This window comes from Chlorocebus sabaeus, chromosome 8, assembly GCF_047675955.1.
Source record: "Chlorocebus sabaeus isolate Y175 chromosome 8, mChlSab1.0.hap1, whole genome shotgun sequence".
In the NCBI taxonomy this organism is placed as follows: Eukaryota; Metazoa; Chordata; class Mammalia; order Primates; family Cercopithecidae; genus Chlorocebus; species Chlorocebus sabaeus.
Window position 1 is genome coordinate 110,002,783 of NC_132911.1, and position 15,573 is coordinate 110,018,355.

General features: G+C 41.5%; 1 protein-coding gene across 3 annotated transcripts in view; it reads left to right on the top strand.

The window, feature by feature from the left end:
* The first annotated feature begins 212 nt into the window (after positions 1-212).
* OXR1 (oxidation resistance 1) overlaps positions 213-15,573 on the top strand; it is a 477,189-nt gene continuing 461,828 nt past the window's right edge. Inside the window, exon 1 of one of the 3 annotated variants that reach the window (XM_008001339.3) lies at positions 213-403. The gene's annotated coding sequence lies outside the window, so the exon portion shown is untranslated. The remainder of the gene's footprint in view (positions 404-15,573) is intronic. The other 2 variants (XM_008001336.3, XM_073018312.1) reach the window with 2 other exon arrangements.

Sequence of the window (15,573 nt, forward strand, 5' to 3'; positions counted from 1 at the left end):
CAAAAGCCCGAACCCGAGTCAGACGGGCCGCGCTCGCGGAGGGGTGCGCGCTGAGTCCTCGCGGCTTCCGCAGGAGCTATTTTTAGCGGTGCGTGGCTCCCCCCGCCCCCGGCGTGGTAGCCTCCGGCTCGCGGCGCCCCGCGGCTCCTATCGGTCTCCCCCGCCGCTGCCGGCTCTTGGTAGCTTCCACGCGGGCAGGTCCGGAAACTGAGCATGTCTGCAAGCGCTCGACGGCGCCGGCGGCAGCGGGGGCAGAGCTGGGCTGCGTCAGGCTGAGCCCATTCACCTCGCGGCCGCAGGAGCGCAGCGCCGGCGCCGCGCCGCCCAGCCCCGCCGAGAGGGGCGCACTCGCCGCCGCTGGGCCCGCCGCCGCTCACCGCAGCCCCCTCCTGGCGACCCGCAAGTAAGTTTGTGAGGCTGCTGGGTGGTGGGGCGAGGTCTTGGAGCCCGGGGGAGTCCAGGAGGGATAGCGGGAGGCGCGGCTGGCGCCCGGGAGAGCCGGCTGGCCTCTGTCCCCTGTGTCTGGTGCCTGTTCGAGCCACTTTGAAACCTGGTGGCCATTGGGATGCTCGAGCGGGTACGACGGGCAGAGCAGGAGGGCAGAACTAGCTCCAGCGGGGGCTCAGAGGGCAGACTTGGGAAGAAGGAAAGACCGTGCGGCGAGGGAGGGGACCGGGCGGGGAGGCTGGACTTGGGGCGCGGGAGCCCGGCCAGGGGACAGCCGCAGAAGGAAAGTGGGGGTGTCACCGGGGGATAGGGTGGGAGCAGCGTGAGAGTACAGTGTTGGGGGCGCAGAGTGGAGGGCAAACGTGCCTTGACCAGAGCGGCAGGAGGATGGGTGTAAAGTGGGGCGCGTGGAAAGCGGATTTGAACGAGAGCAAAGGACGCCGGTGAAAGGGACAGTGGGCTCCGGAGGACTCGGATAATTTGGGCAGTCAGTACAAGGTTAGGGGGCACATCATGATGGAGTCAGCCTGGACTCTGTCTCCGGCTAGAGTACTCGAGGCCACATGTTGGGAACTGGCTGGGGAGAGGATGGATGTAGAAAGTGGCCTGGAAGGGCCGGCTGGAAAATCGCTGAGGGATTCGGGTGAAGAGGAAGGGAGCTGTGCAGGATCGGGCGTTGGAACTGGGCTGCTGATAGGGCCTGAAAGGTTCGGGAGAGGGTTGGAGGCTTCCCCGTGCCGCCCCTTGAATAGTGATTTAGTACTATTCTCTGAGGTTCACTTTCACCCCGGGCTCCTCCTCCGTCTACTACCTGGCTTAGATGCACCTCGGCTCGCTGTAGGCGAGCTTGTAGGAGATTTAAATAGACATCAGGCAGTGGGGAAGGTAGTCGTTTACAGGGGGGAGCTGCTCGGGCTTCCCTTAAGTGGTTCCTGGCACGCTCAGGGTGCAGTGTAGGGTCTGAATGTGTGTGTTGCAGGAGTAGGGTGGGGTAGGGGGAGTGGTGTCAGTTCTAGGCCACAGGAATTCATGGTCCGGCCCCAGAGGTGCGGTATTTTTGGCCAGGAAGTCAGGCAGAAGTCTGCAGCGTGCAACTCGCGGCGGGGCGTGTGTGTGCGTGTGTGCGCGCGCGTGTGCATGTTTCCGGCCCGGGGTCGCGTGTGTGGCTGCAGCCTGTCTCCATGATAAGAAAATCCAGGGATCCACGGGCGGCACGGGGAAGGGATTAAGGGGAACATGCTTCCCTACGTCTTTTCTGCCTCCTTTTCCCAGCGTAGCATTCTTTGCTTATCCAATAATGCCTCTCTCTAACCTCTCCCTCTCCCCTTACATCCCAAACCTGATGCGGGTCTTCTCTGATTCGGCACTCTAAGGAGGACTCAGCCGCCGGCTGCGACCACCGTGGACTCCCTCTATGGAAGGGAATCCTGGGAGTCCCGGCCGTCAGAGGGGTTCCCAAATCCAAAGGGTTCATCTCCAAGGCGTCACTCCGGGGGTCCGCGGTTCACTCTGCTGCCCCTTGCAGGTGATGCTGTGATTGTTGCCCGCGGACAGGGAAGCACGATGCCTCCAAAAGGCCAGCGGGGCGGAGAAGCAGGAACAGAGATCAGCATTTAAGGGAATCTCTGGCGGGGGCCTCCCTGGAGTTCCCGACATGTAAATATAGTGAAAAAAGAAAACACTAGGTTACTAGAATAAACACGTCCTAAAATCTCTATGCAAAAACGCCTTTTTGAACAGCAAAGATTTCACCCACCAAAACAGGGAAGCAAGAAGCTTCCACAGTGTGCGGGATCCGAAACAGGACCTGCCGGGCCGGGCCCGGCGTTGGGGGTGAGAGTGGGGGAGGGGTTGTCGGCTTCTCCATCCAGCTTGCCATGTTCTGCCGTCGGTTTCACATTTTCAGAGAGACTTTACCAGATGCAGGAAATGAAGATGAAGGCAACTCTGGAAGGATGAAAAGAAGGGAGAGCAAGCACTGTACCTACTGTCTGCTATCTCAGAGGGCTGGTCTCATAACTAAAAGATCCAGTCCCTGAGATCTTGTGTGCAACCATCAGAAATAGTTCAGGACACCAAATTGCGCAGAGAAGATTCAGATGAAGAGAAACAAGAACTCTGTGGAAAACTGTTGGAGACAGTGGCACGGTTGTCTTAAAAGGTGATGTCTATCCCATGGAGGGACACAAGAGCGAGGACAGCACGGTTCTAATGGCCAGGACATGTCCTCTTATTCCATGTGACAGTGGCTGGCTGAGTTGCTAGGGTATGTTTTTGAAATATACCCTTTGAAATATGTTGATTATTCTGGACATCTGTAAGGTGGGAAATTTGAATAAAAATACTTTTGTCATTATTGGCTTTTATGGCTATGTTTTTTTCAGTCATTTTTATAAATCATGTGAAGGTAAAATAAATGATCATTTCAGCCATTAATTCTGTTCTGCACAGAATGCTGTTCAAATAAAACATCATCTGATATGTCTGCCTGTATTCTTTCGTTTGGGGGTCACAGAAGAGGGAAAATTGGCCAAATTGATTAGGGTGTCATATAAAAGCAGAGAGTAGGTCCGGGTAGATCTTATGAGTGTGTGCAGGAAAAGGCTTCATTATAGAATGCTAAATTTAATGTGAGATGAGAGAATCTTTTACTCCCCACCTCCTGCATTTGAAACACAAAGGATTGTACCCTTGGGCCGGTTCCTAGTCCTTAAGTGGAAGCCTAACTGGACACTTTTTTTCTGGAGGATTGTTCCCTAAATCCTGGTAAGCTTTAGAAAATAGGCAATGGAATCTTTGTTGCGCTAAGGTAAAGTCATTACAGAGGAAAAAAAAAGACGAGGAAGAAGAAGAAAGTAAAGGTGGTGAAATGGCTTGAGGAGGCAAAATGAGAAACGGAGATGTCAGTCAAAGTGGAAGAAGAGAAATAACTTTCTCTCCCTTTAGGGATAGATCTTATTGATAGGCTTAGAGCAGTGATTCTCCACTGGGGGCAGTTTTGCCCCCTAGGGGATACTGGCAATATCTGGAGACATTTTTGGTTGTCACAACTTTGGGGGAGAGGTGCTGCTGGTGTCTTGTGGGCCAGGCCAGGGATGCTGCGAACATTCTGCAATAAACTAGACAGCCTCCTGCAATTATCCAGCCCAAATGTCAGTAATGCTTAATTTGAGAAACCTGATTTTCAACAAGATGTGCTTAACATTAAAAGCAACCCCTTTTAGGATACTTTCAAATATTCCTATTGGAAGTCCATCTTGAAAATCGAGTAGTTTGTAAGAGACTTTCTTTGCAAAATGGTCCCACGTTCGAAAACACTTGTTTTAAGGAAATTAAAGAGGCTTCCTTTTGGCAGAACTGTTTTTCAGCCTTTAAAAAACAAAAAACAAAAAACCCTAAGACATATTGAGAATTTCTAAAAGGTGAATTATATGGATGTGTGCATGAGAACTAAGTAAACATTGTTTGATAAAACCAAATCAAAAATATTCTGCTGTACTAATTTCACTGAACTTGTTTGGTAATTGCTTTTTAAAAGAGATAATCTTAATTTTTAATTAAAATTAATTTAATTAAAATTACAACTTCTAAGTTCTTTATCAAGTGAGGGATTGAACAATCAGAGAAAAATGTTAGGCAAATATTTATTTGAAGCCCCCAAAAAATTCCAAAAGGAAACCTTAGTATTTATAGGTATCTACATAGAAAGGTAAGAATGTCGTATAATTTTCTCATACTGTATTTAATTTCCATTTGAAATCGACAGCATGGAGTGTATTGAGAAGCATCAAGCCTTTTGATTCTGGAGCACAATGCATTGACTAGAAAGGAGGAAGAATACCTTACACTCATAAATGTAATAAGATACTGTTCTAATATCCCCTGCATGCAGGAACTCAGAGCACTTATTAGGTAAAAGCCTTGTCATTAGCACAATGAGACCTAGTGAAACTAAAATTTGGTCATTGTTTCTACCTCCTCTTCTGTCCCACCATTCCACCCATTTTTGTTATTGGTTTGTTTCAGAATTCATTATGAAGGTATCATCATTAGGTTGCTTACTTCCTTTCTTGTTCTAATAACCATTCCATTCACCCTTACCTATTACTGTCCCTCAGGGGTCTGTGTTGCAGCAGACTTGATACTCCTGCTAAGATTCTGGGGAACCCAGCAAGCCCCCCACCCCGCTCCACCCTTTCTCCTGTGTGTACAAACACAAACAGCTCTTTTCTGCTTCTAGGTGGAATGAGGATTTGTGCCTGTCTTGGAAAAAGGCAGTGGGGATAGCCTTTGTTTTTCACAAAGGCAACCTCAGTTTCTCTGCTTGTATATTTACTGAATTGGTTTGTTCAATTGCATATTCTTGCTATTAGAGAGACTTCATCTTTCCCAAGGGAATAGTGAAAGAACTTGGGAAAACATGACTTCAGTGTAAGCAATGCTGGTATTGATAGAATGCAGCTGTCATTTTACTATGTGAAAACCCAATAAATATGATTTGAACCAATGATAATCAGATTTGTAAATTCCATAAGCATTTGTAAACTCAACAGTAGCAGGTTCTGTTTTAGACACTGGGACTCTTACACTTGCAATACCCAGATATATCTCTCAAAGTGTATCTGTACAAAGAAACATAAGATGGGTATTCATTTTCATTGAATTTGGAGCAATTATAGAGATATTTTCTGATTCTTGAAAAGACTTCAGAACACAATTGGTGAGATGCAGAAGGCAAAAGAAATCATTAAGGGGAAAACAGTTCCATGGATTTCTGTACAGCCTAGACAAGGAGGGAATGAGAAATTTGAGGTGAAAGGGATCAGTTCTTGTCTCTCTTTTCCTTTCCTTAGCAAATGGTTATTGATTTTGTTTGACATCTGAGCAAGGAGAGGTGGTTTCCTTCCCTGCAGATACTTGTTGAATGGATGTGTGCCCTTTTGCACTTCTGATAGCCACAGTGGTAGAAGACAATGGGCTAGCTGGCACTGGTAGTTAGAGGAAGCAGAATTTCAAATCAGTTCTGTTTTAATGGTGTTTTCAGCAAAGGTTCTAACCACACACTTTCAAAGACTGAGCATTCTGTGTCACTATTTTGAGGAGATTAATAGAAAAACTACAGACCTGAGCATTTTTGTTATTTTGGGTACTAGGCAATACCTATGCTTTAAAGTATACTTATTTGGAGAAACCATATTTATTTGGGGGACAAGGAAATACTGATAAGACGGCAGCTCCTTTTACCTAAAAACAAACTTTCTGCTTACTCTGGCATGTCAATTGTTGTCCCAGCTGGAAGGAGGGTCATGTGAGAATTTTATCAAACTTTGCTCTTGCTGAATTCAGGAGCAACCACACACATACACACAGAGCAAGATTTTGAAATTTATGCTGTAGCAACGGGAAAGAGAATATCTTTTTTACAATTTCATTTTATCTTATAATTGTTAAAGATAAGTAATAGCAATGCAGGGAAAAGGCAACCTTGTTTGTGGAAGGTTTTACTTTTGTTTACAAATGCTTATTCATCTAAAGAAACAAATAGCCTGGAACATTTTCCCAGGCTTTCAGCCTTCTTTATAAATAGTGTGTCTCTTCTGTCTGGAATATTCATTATGTGATGTCGTTTGGAATCTGAATCCTGGGCTCAGATGGCTGATACGGTTCCTTCTAATTTTGTGATTTAGAATTGTCTCTATCCGCCTAAAGAAGGTAAAAGAGACATGCTGTTTGTCATTGGGGGCACATTAAAAGGTGCAGGCTGTAGTCTGTTTTACAGAATTACATGCATGTTGCTTGACCTTGGTCTGGGACCCCACTGACCAAAACACTGAACTCAGCCTTCTGGATTATGAAGCCTGATTTTCACAATTTTGATTTGAGCAACAGTGTTTTGACCAGGTTTGACAATCAACTGATGTGTTTGGAAAAGACTGACTGATGAGCCAGAATACTAACCATCCATTTACAAGGAAAGAGGCACAGACATTAAGGGAGGATCAAGAGCTTTGCAGTCAAACCTGGCACTCCTGCTTAGTAGCTTGTGACTTTAGATGAGCTTAACTTTATGGAACTTTATTTCCTCATCTTTAAAATGAAGATAATTATGAAATGATTTGCCCGAGGTCAGTAGTCACTCTGCATCATTTCAGCTTAGTTTACAGTTTTCAAAATCTCCATCCAAACCTTCTGCTTCTTACAAGCATGCTTATTTTCTTGGTTAAATTCATGTTTCTTTTATTTATTTAAAAATTCTCAAGAACCTATATTTAGCTCAAGAACTTCTCCTTTCAGTTGTTAGATTCTGGGTCTTCTAGAGCCAAAAAAAGGGTAACTGATGGGTCTCAATTATGTTCAATTCACGTATTGACCTACATTGTCAAAAAGATTAAGCGCCTTTTTATTTTTTCCTAATTGGGATGAACATAAATAGAGCTTTAGGTAAAGATATCTAAAACCAAACAATACCATATGCATAATGTCTTTCAACTGGGATGTATTTTTTGATGATCAGAAAATTGAAGATTGGCCCTTGTTGATAAGTCTGTTATTAAGTTAATAGATGTTTTTATACCAGTTTAGTGGTGTTGCTAATATGGTTTATTGAAGCATTTCAGATTCAATAAAAATCTGAAAACCTGCTGTGTGTTGTCCATTGTAAAATAAATAATGTATGTATTCTTATTTGTAATTTATGGTGACTGATCTGCATATGATCGATTGGAATTATGAAAGACTTAAAGTTGGAAACCAGAACAGATGGAAACTTTGAAAGAACATTCCCTTTAGCACCACACAAGTTTCTATTCAAATCTCTATTCCTCAGTTACTAACTACAAAAATACTGGGCAGATTACTTTCTACCTTACTACTTTTTGAGAATCATATCAATTCCTGTGATGATTCGGTGAGATAAGCAAGGAAAGATGCTAGCATGATGTCTGGCACCCTCTTTGTCCTTGTACTCTGCTAATTCCACCACACTTCAGCTGTGCCCTTGCAAGTGATCGTTTATGCTTGAATTAGTTCCAACTGTTTTACTCTCAAGAATCAAAAAGCCTGATCTCAAGTTTCTTGAGGGGAAAAAAGAGAGACATGATTAATGACTGTGTGAGTGAGTGGAGTCGGGGGCTCTGTGTGACTCTAGGCGGGACCTGATTCAGGGCTCACACCATGTGACCAGTTGCACTGTAGTTTCCCTTGCAATTTCGTAGCTCCTCTTCCTCAGTCTTGGGTATGTCCTTGAGAGGCTTACTCTTCAGGGTTCTAAGATGGCTGCCAGAAGCTTTCAGAGCTTCTTGTTCCCAGGTTCAAACCTAGTGAAGAGGACAGTCTCTTCCCATGCTTTTTACAGAGGAAAGAGGAAGCTCCTCTTCCTAGAAATTCTAGCAGATATCCCTGGTCAGGTCAAGAGCCCTCCACCAGTCACAGTGGCCAGAAAGGTGGAATATATTGGTTGAGGAAGTATGTTTTCCCATAGAAAACTGAGGGATTGCTGTTTGTATGCTGATTGTATGCTAGCACAAGAAGAAGCCACCACAGCATTTTTGTTACTTTTTGGCCCCAAAGAAAAATGTCAGAGTCATGGTTTTATTTCATTTGGGTCATAGTTAAAGTCTAGAGGATTCTTTCAGTACCATTACTGAATATATATTTCTAGTGATTGATCTGAATTTTCAAGATTAATGACACCAGTGCACGTTAGCTCTCTTCCTTCAACCTACATCATTAGACTGGCTGGGTACACACTAGAATTTATGTTTTGCTACAAACAATTGTTTGTTCAAGGAACAACTTAATGTTTTTCTTACATTAGATACTAGGTAGTAGAATCACTGTTTTCTGATAAAAGTCAGGAGAAGCTGTCATCATATAAATTGTTAATCTAACATCCAGTGATTTATTCCTTTGTTCCTGGGTTGCCTTACTAGCCTCTGGTCCTTCATCTACATACCAAATTACACTTTACAGGAAGGCTACTAAGATTTATGCAGCAAACAAGTCTTAGTCTCTACAAACATGGGCAACTAAAAAAAATTCCAGAAAGGTTAACTTGTTAAATGTTTGTATATTAAAAAAAAAAAAAAAAAAAGATTCTACATCATCCAATAGGGCTGTTGAATACGGTCTCTTAAATGCACTCATTTTCTAAGATAAAATGTGATCTTACTTTTTGAATTAATATATTCACACACTAAGGATGTTCTCATTTATTTTTCACCCTTTGCGTAGATCAGTCACTGGATGTCATACATCACTTATTAAGCAGAAGAATGTTAATAGCCATGATAAATGGCTTTGAGTGAAAAATATTTTCTTCTGTTTTCATTCATCCAAATGTTTTAGTCACATAAATAAATGTAAGTGCCTTATTTTAAAATGTCTTAAAATGGGAAAATAAAATCACATATCTGCATTTTTAAAGTTAGTAGCTTTCAGGCTACTATAAAATGTAGTCTACTTGTGGTAAGTATGTCAGTGTAGCAATTGGTTTTTCCATATGAAGTTTCCAACATGGGAGGTGGGGGAGATACTCTAGCACAATGGAGTTAAAAACTTAAAAAACACAGAAATGAACTAAACTTTCCTCATCTGTTACATCTATTTAGGTTCTTAAGTTCTTAAGAAAACCAAAGAAGTTGAAAGGTGTTCTGTCACATGACTAAAGTATCATTGAAGTGAGATTTTTACCTCTTTGCCAGCATGTTTTTAAATTTCAAATCAGCAGTCACATTGGTGGGTGTATAACAGAGAAAGCATAAAGTCATGTGAATGTTTCAGATACAGTTTTTAATTATCTGAAATATGAAATGAACAACTAAGAAGAAAAAATTACCATTCTGGCATGATAAAAATATTCTGTAATTTTAAGAAATACATAGAGATCATTTTAACATAGCTTTTAAGGCACAGATGTTGATTATATAATATATTAATTTTTTTTGTGTTTGAGTATCATGCACACATTATGTTTGTCCCTAAACATTATAGGTGAAGTTTTCTTTGGTATTGCAGTTCTTAAATTATTTTTGCTGTCTAATGGGACTGAAAATAAAAGGTTGTTAGTAGCTTAGTTAGGAACTATGCACTTTTTAAAAGTTTTCCATCAACTGTCTCTTCTGACTGAAGCACAGAGATTTGCAAAAACAGTAATAGATACATCATAGATAACTATGCATAGAAAAGCGCTGAGCTAATCATTTAGATTATTTTGTGGAAGAGAATGGAGTAAGGCTGAAATTTCACTGGAACCTACTAATAGTGGTAAGTCCAAATGAGGTAAATCTTAAAACAGAACAAAACTAAAAGTTACAATGTTGTAACTTATCGGAGTTCCTTCACTGACTTAAATAGAAGTGTATTATATTCAGATTAAGCAGAAAGGAATCCATTGGATGATTATGGAGGAGTTCATGGAATTGAAGGAAATTCTGAAGAGCAAGACCTTGGACAGGATAATATCCCAGTGCTGGAATGGATCAGCTCTAGCTGTTTTCCATCATTGTGTCACTGTCCTCAAGACTCCTCATTTAGAAAGGACAGAGAGAGAGAGAGAGAGAGAGTTTGGGGGAAGAATAGGCTATTTTGAACCAATAGTCCTAAAGCATGATCTATAATCTGTTACTACTGGAAGAGGGGAATAAATGATAATGTCCCTGCAGGCACATTAGACTGATGTCCATTCAGGATGCAGAAACTTGCTTTAGTGATCATGAATTACTGGAAAGAGAAAAGGAAAACCAAAACCCTTGAGTGTATTATCTCAACAATGTCTATATGGTAAACAAATACTGTTTTCATTTCCTAAGGCTACATAAACTACCACAAACTGGGTAGCTTAAAACAACAGAAATGTGTTCTCTCACAGTTCTAGATGCTAGAAGTCTAAAGTTAAGGTGTTGGTATGGCCATTCAGGCTTTGGAGGCTGAATGGGGAGAATCTGCTTCTTGCCTTTCTCTTAGCTTCTAGTTTTGCTGGCAGTCCCCAGCATTTGTTGGTTTATAGACTCATCATGCCACCAGTCTCCATCTCCATCATCTCATGACCTTCTCCCCTGTGTCTCTGACTCAGATTCATAGAGACAGAAAGTAAAATGGTTGTTGCCAGAGGGTGGGGGGTGGGGGCGTAGGGAGTCATCGTTTAATGGGTACAGAGTTTCAGCTTTGAAAGGTGAAAAGACTACTGGATGGTGGTGACAGTTGCACAACGGTGTGAATTACTGGATGCCACTGAAATGTACACTTAAAAATGGTTCACATGGTGTATGTAATGTCATGTGTATTTTACCACAATTAAAAAAATTAAACATGTAAAAGGTGAAGAAGACATTAGTGAAAATTTTCAATTCTTAAAAATCAAGTGAGGGCCAGTAGGATAGTTGAGAGTAACTGGGAGTCTCAGACACAAGGGAAATCTGTGCTCATCCACGAGTTCTTTCCCAGGGACCTTTACTTAGTACTTATCAGAAACTTTGGGGACAGAGAAAATGACCAGAGAAAGCCCCGTTTGGTTCCACAGGTGTGCAAGTACTGAGACTCTGCCCTTAGGAACAGGCACAAAATCCCATGTACCACCCCAGATATTTCTCTCATGTGAAAAGCCTTACACAACTAGGGGAAAGGCAGAAACTATAGAGCCCAGGGTTCTGTGCTTATCCAAAACAGAGGTCTGCAAGACATACAGAGCATATTTTGGTGCCACATGAAGAGGGAGGGGCAGAAAAGTTGAGGAAAAGCCAGCCCAAGGCCCAGGTCCATAGGGCCTAAGACTAAGGTTGGACCCAGAGAACTCAAAAGTTTACAGCACTTGCGTTCATAATTGCCCCAAATTGGAAATAACCCAGATGTCTATCAGTTGAGGAATGGATAAACAAATTATAGTCGTGGATTCCACAGAATAGAATTTTACTTGGCAATAGAAAGGAACAGAGGGAATTTTACAGACCTCACCACTGTATCAGTGATCACTGAGGATAATCATTGGGGCAGGAGCCATGAAAATTTCATGAAAACGTTTGGAAAATGTAAATGTTTGGAAGTAGATTAAGACAGTTATATGCCAGGCGCGGTGGCTCACGCCTGTAATCCCAGCACTTTGGGAGGCCGAAGTGGGTGGAACAGGAGTCAGGAGTTCAAGACCAGCCTGGCCAAGATGGTGAAAACCCGTCTTTACTAAAAATACAAAAATTAGTCAGGTGCAGTGGCGCACGCCTGTTGTCCCAGCTACACAGGAGGCTGAGACAGGAGAATCGCTTGAACCTGGGAGGTGGAGGTTGCAGTGAGAAGACATTGCACCACTACACTCTAGCCTGGGTGACAGAGCAAGACTCCATCTCAAAAAAAGAAAAAAAAGACAGTTATATAGTTATATAGAAAGCAGGAGTACTTAGAAGGACTGATTATAAGGGGAGAATATAAGGCCGGGAATGAGCAACCATAATTTTTCAGTAAGGAAAATATCCTATATACTATCTGAATGTTTTTCATTATAATACATAAAATACTACTGATTTATATGCTATATTCTATTTTTAAAACTCAAACCCATTTATCAATATATATGCAACGATCCCCCACCCCAGACTTATGTCAAGTTAATCATGGAGTCTCCAAGTTTAAATGATTTTAAAAATTAATCTAAAATCTTTCTAAAATAGGGGTTTTTAACCTGTAGCTCACTGACATGGATAGAATTCAGTTAATTCACAAACCTGGACAGAGAAAATGGCATCTTTATTGTTACTGTCCTCTAATTGAAATTTGGCATTTTCATTAATTATGGGTGTGGGTCACAAAGCACATAAGTTATTAGCAGTACCTGTCACTTTGTCACCAATGGAAGTCATAGAGAATATATCACATTACAGTTGTTTGCAGATATTTTGAATGATGAGCATCATTTATGCTCATCACAACTTTGAAAATATGATTATTAGACCTACTGTTGGAACTTTTTATTTCAAGTATAGTTGACTCGAACAATAGGAGAGTTAGTGGTGCTGACCTGCCACACAGTTGAAAATCCACATATAACATTTGACCCCTCAAAAACTTAACTACTAATAGCCTACTGTTGACCAGAAGTCTTACCAATAACATAGTTGATTGTGTGTGTTATACATATTATATACTGTATTCTTATAATAAACTAGAGAAAACAAAATGCTATTAAGAAAATCATAAGGAAGAGAACATATGTTTATATATTAAGTGGAAGTGAATAATCATAAAGGTCTTTATCCTTATCCTCTTCACACTGAGTAGGCTGAGAAGGAGGAGAAAGAAGAGGGACTTGTCTTGCTTTCTTGGGTGGCAGAGATGGAAGAAAATTCACTTATAAATGGGCCCATACAGTTCAAACCTGTGTTGTTCAAGGGTCAACTGTATTAATAAAGAAACACAGACTGTGTCAGAATTTCATTCTTTTAAAATTTGATAACTGTTTTTCATTGCATTTAGTTTCATTTGAAATCCTATGTATCTCATTTTTAGAATGTATTATAGGTTTTACAGACTCCCAGAGGGATTCATAGAACCAAAAAAGATGAAGAACCTAAAATCTTTCTTTGACTCCTCCCAGTAGTAAGTTCTATTCATTGTGAACACTGGCTTGGTCCAGAAAGCCAGAACTATTGAGGGTGTTCTGACCACACTTGTGCTTGATCTGCCAGATGTCAGCTATGCAATTCCATAGGAAACACTGGTTCTAGCAGGTTTCGTGCCATTTGCTGAGTGGGCACGTTTCTGAGCATCTGTAGATTCTCTGTGGGCTTTCTAAAGGGCTTTTCCTATGTGGAGCCAACGCAGTCTTAGAATTCTAAGTGCTGTGTACAACCCATTGTAATATTTCCTATCAGGAGGCCTAGGTTTTAGACCATCCCATATGCATGACTCTGGATCCCTGGAACCCCAGATGGGAAGAGGCCACTCTGAGTCTATTGGGTTCAATCTCATGTGTTTGTGAATTCCAGAGGACCGATGTCAAACTTCCAGGCCCATAGATCAGGGATATTTTTGTAAGTTTTAATGTAGTTCCCTGGTAGGCTGGGTATGACTTAAATGAACATATCACCCTTGACAAGATCTATACTCTTACTTTTTAAACTTTATTTATTCTAAGGGCTGTTATGCCAAAGCATATCATTTGAGTGACTTAAATATCAGTGGAGGTAGTAGTCAAAGGGCATCCCCCTGAGGAGTAGGAGAATCGCTTCCCCATGAGTCATATTTACAATTAGATACATACCCATTTTACAGCTAACCTTTCTATTTTAATAAAGCTCATTTCATTTTTGACTCCCTGACAGGAAGTTTTGCCTCTTTTAGAGTAAAATCTGCTTTAGTTTCACTTGTGTCATTGACCTAACTCAGGTCAGTGAAACCTCACAGTTATTTAGGAATTTCCTGAAGTTACTAAAATGCTCTTACTGTGGCCTTCCTGACGTATTCAAGGAATGCTAATCATAGTGACATCTGCCAAATCAAAATATATTTACTGGGAAACAGCAGTTTTAGGTTGCAGGGAACTTTTTTCTTTTTTAACTCTTTGAACAGCGTCTTCCCAAATGCACAGAACATTTTTCTAACAAATGCTGGGGATCCAAGTATGTGCCAGGCACTCAGCTGAACACAGGATACGATAAGGGGTAAAGCAAACATGGCCCATGCTTTCATGGAGCTAATAGTATAAGGTGTGTGCTGGGGAGAGGATGTCAATTAGACTACCTGGGAGGTGCTCTGAAGGCCAAGCAGAGGCAGACAGGAGGTTACGCTGCACGGGAATGGAGGGGCTGCCTAGGTTGAAGGCCACTTGGAGCTGGGGGCAGGAGTAGAGAGGTGTTCCAGGCAGAGGAAATAGGTTGGCACATATGAGAACACAAAAGATGGTCACTGTCTGGGGCAAGGTGAGTGTGGGACCAGATGGAGGTGGAGAGGTAAGCCAGTGCCAAATAATCCAGAGTCCTCTTGGTGAGGCTAAGGATTCTGGTCTTTGAAGCAGGGGGTGACATGATCCACCATCCTTTATTGGAACAGACATAATGATATCTATTTTCCAAGAGAACAGATAGTATTTGGCAAAATCAGCATGCCTAGCAACTTAAAAAAAAAGTCTTCTATTTAAACATAATGGACATGATACATATACCATAATACGTATACAACATTACAAATGTGCCTTCACCTCTGGACCTCAAGCTTTCAGTTTCAGTGCTAGGATTAAATTACTTTAATCCTGAGTTCTCTGAGGTTCTGAACCACTTGCCTTTGTCATTTGCCTTTGAAGAATTGTTTGTAAAGTTTCCATTACAAAAAGCTATTAACATTAACTTCAATCTTTTTTTTTTTAAAGGCTGTTAAAATTATTCAGCTGTTTGCTTGCTATTGCCATAGCTTACTTGTTTATTTGAACTTTATTATAAAGGGCTGGAGGTATTGTTACTGTAATTGAATTGAATTGACTAGCAAAACAGTCCCCTATAGGGATGGTAATCTCTAGTACATTTAAATTTATATATATATATATATATATATATATTTTAATTATACTTTAAGTTCTAGGGTACATGTGCACAACGTGCAGGTTTGTTACATATGTATACATGTGCCATGTTGGTGTGCTGCACCCATTAACTCATCATTTACATTAGGTATTTTTCCTAATGCTATCCCTCGTGCCTCCCCCCACCCCACTACAGGCCCGATGTGTGATGTTCTAGAAAATTTTGAGTCTCCCATTTGATTAGCAAACATGAGCCAAAATCATACTAGACAATCATGTACATGACCCTGTCAGCTACTCCTCTGAATTAAAAGTCCTTGCAATCTTTAGATCATTTGAGTAAGAATATAAAATGCAGTTTTCATTTCATGTGTATGTTTTTTTAAATGGGAAAATTTTGTCTGCAGACTAATTGGACAGCGTTAACTACCAGTGGGGGTTAATTACTTGCCAGCTCATTATATTATTCTCATGGAAACTCAGAGTTTGTTTGTGGATATTTTGGAGCATTGGACAGTAACAAGTGTCCTTCCGTTTAATGCTGCCAACCTGGGTCTGTGTATCTGCATATGTACCATTTCTGAAACGTTTCACGTGAAGCAAAGACAGCTTGTGCTGAAACAGCT